We start from the raw sequence: 2065 nt of genomic DNA on the forward strand, positions 1-2065 counted from the left end.
TGGTGCCTTCTTCTGGCATGCAGGCATAACACTGTATACATAATAAATCTTTTAAAAAAAGAAAAAAAAAGGAAAAACACAATAAAACTTGCCAATAAAAACAAAAACAAGCCATTTTGAAAATAAATACAGTCCATGCCATAACAGTATAAAATGAAGCCAGGAGTTCTCAGACATCAAAGGTTTCTCATCCCAGTATCGTCTCAGTTTTTGAGAGGATCCTAAAGTTGGGGAGTCAAATTCTAGGGTCACTGAGTTCTGATTTGGCTCCTTTGGTATCTGTTTTTCATCACTACTGTCTTTGGATTTGTCTTCTTCCTTAACATCTGCCTTTTTGTCCTCAGTCTCCTTGTATTCTTCAACCCTAGCTTTCTTTGCTCCCTTCATATGATCAGCAACATTCCTAAGACCTCCTTCACCTTCATCTTCAGAATCTGAGAGTTCTTCATCACAAGCTATCCACTTGTCTGATACACAAATAGAAATCCTCTTGTCTGGGTCTTCTTCATTCTCATCCTCACTCTCTTCATGAACAGCATCTTCTGGAATCACTTGCATTGAACACCAGGTGCATATGGTAACATTAGAAGATTTTTCAAATAAATGCTATTTTATCTTTTCCATATATTCTGTAGTTTTCTCGCTTGTTATGTTTGAAGGATTGATATTCAGTTTGAAGTCTGATCCAAAATACTCAAAGTAATCATTATATGGCAACTCATTAGGAATTTCACAATCCAAGACAACTGCAGTCTCATACATTCAACATTGAGCAACATTCCAGATTGTATAGCCACCTTTGCCAAGCATCAGCAGTAGCAAGTTAAAAGTTTGTACTACTACCCATTTAGCATGACCTTTGACAATGAGAATGAAGCAACCAAACCTATCAGACAGTGAATCTGCACCACACCACAGCACCATTGCTCTAGACTGATATATCTCCATCACTTTTGATATTATAAGCTTAAAATTTTGCCCATAGGACTCATCATCTATACCATCTCTCAAGGGAAAGTTAACAGCATAGTATTTTCCTTTTCCAGCACCAATATCACTTTCTTCTGTTCCAGGAAAGTGTTACCCATACTTCTGGAATGAAACCATCATCACACAGTCTGTTGTATAAAGTTTCCTCATCAACATCACCATGATGGATGTCTATGTCAATATGCAAGACTCTCTGATGACACTCTAGTAATTTGAGGATAGCAAGCACAGTATCATTAACATAGCAGAATCCGGATGTTTCTGATTTTTAGGCATGATGTAATCCGCCAGCCCAGATGACAACCATATCAGTTTGTTGCCAGTTTAGATTCACAGCCCCAGGAACTGAACCACAGGTGGAAAGCTGACAAAACTCAGAGTCCATCAAATACTGGACAATCTTCTCCAATGTTAAATCTCTGCATCTGCTTACTATACTCAGACATGTTATCTGGTCTTATCGATCATAGAAATTTGATATACTCATCACTGTGGTATTTTGTCATTTCTTCAGCAGTGGCTTTATGAGGCCTATATAATTCCATTTGGGGCATAAACTGTAATTTAGCAGCAAGTTATGAGTCACTGGGATTCTATAAGGCTTCATAGGATGACCCTAGATATAATAATGATTTCCGATATCATCATAATAGTAGTAGCACACTTTCTTCTTGCTACCTCCTTGACTGTAACCCATGGGCTCAGACTACTGCCTCCCTCTGGGCTGCTCCTGTCTGTTGTGGCCCAGCAGCCAGATAAGAGAGAAGTCTGGTAATTTCACAAATGGATAATTATAGAGTTTTTACCTAATCCACACATTTTTACACAAAAGAAGTTGGATTACTTTTATATAAGAACTAGTACATTATTCATAATAGCCAAATATAGAAAATAGTCAAATGTTGTTTTAGTTCATTTCTATTGCTAAAACAAAACAATAAAACTAAGACCAACTAACTTACTTAATATAGATGATTATTTGCCATTAAACTTGAAAGCTTGTAAGTTCAAGAACATGGTACTGGCATCTAGTAATGATTTCTTACTGAATCAAAACTTGCATAGGGTGTTGCCC

General features: G+C 37.0%; 1 pseudogene; it reads right to left on the bottom strand.

Annotated features, from left to right (window-relative positions):
• Positions 1–235: 235 nt before the first annotated feature.
• On the bottom strand, positions 236–1687 carry LOC100754249 (annotated as a pseudogene).
• Positions 1688–2065: the final 378 nt, after the last annotated feature.

The sequence above is a fragment of the Cricetulus griseus genome, chromosome 2 (assembly GCF_003668045.3).
Source record: "Cricetulus griseus strain 17A/GY chromosome 2, alternate assembly CriGri-PICRH-1.0, whole genome shotgun sequence".
Lineage (NCBI taxonomy): Eukaryota > Metazoa > Chordata > Mammalia > Rodentia > Cricetidae > Cricetulus > Cricetulus griseus.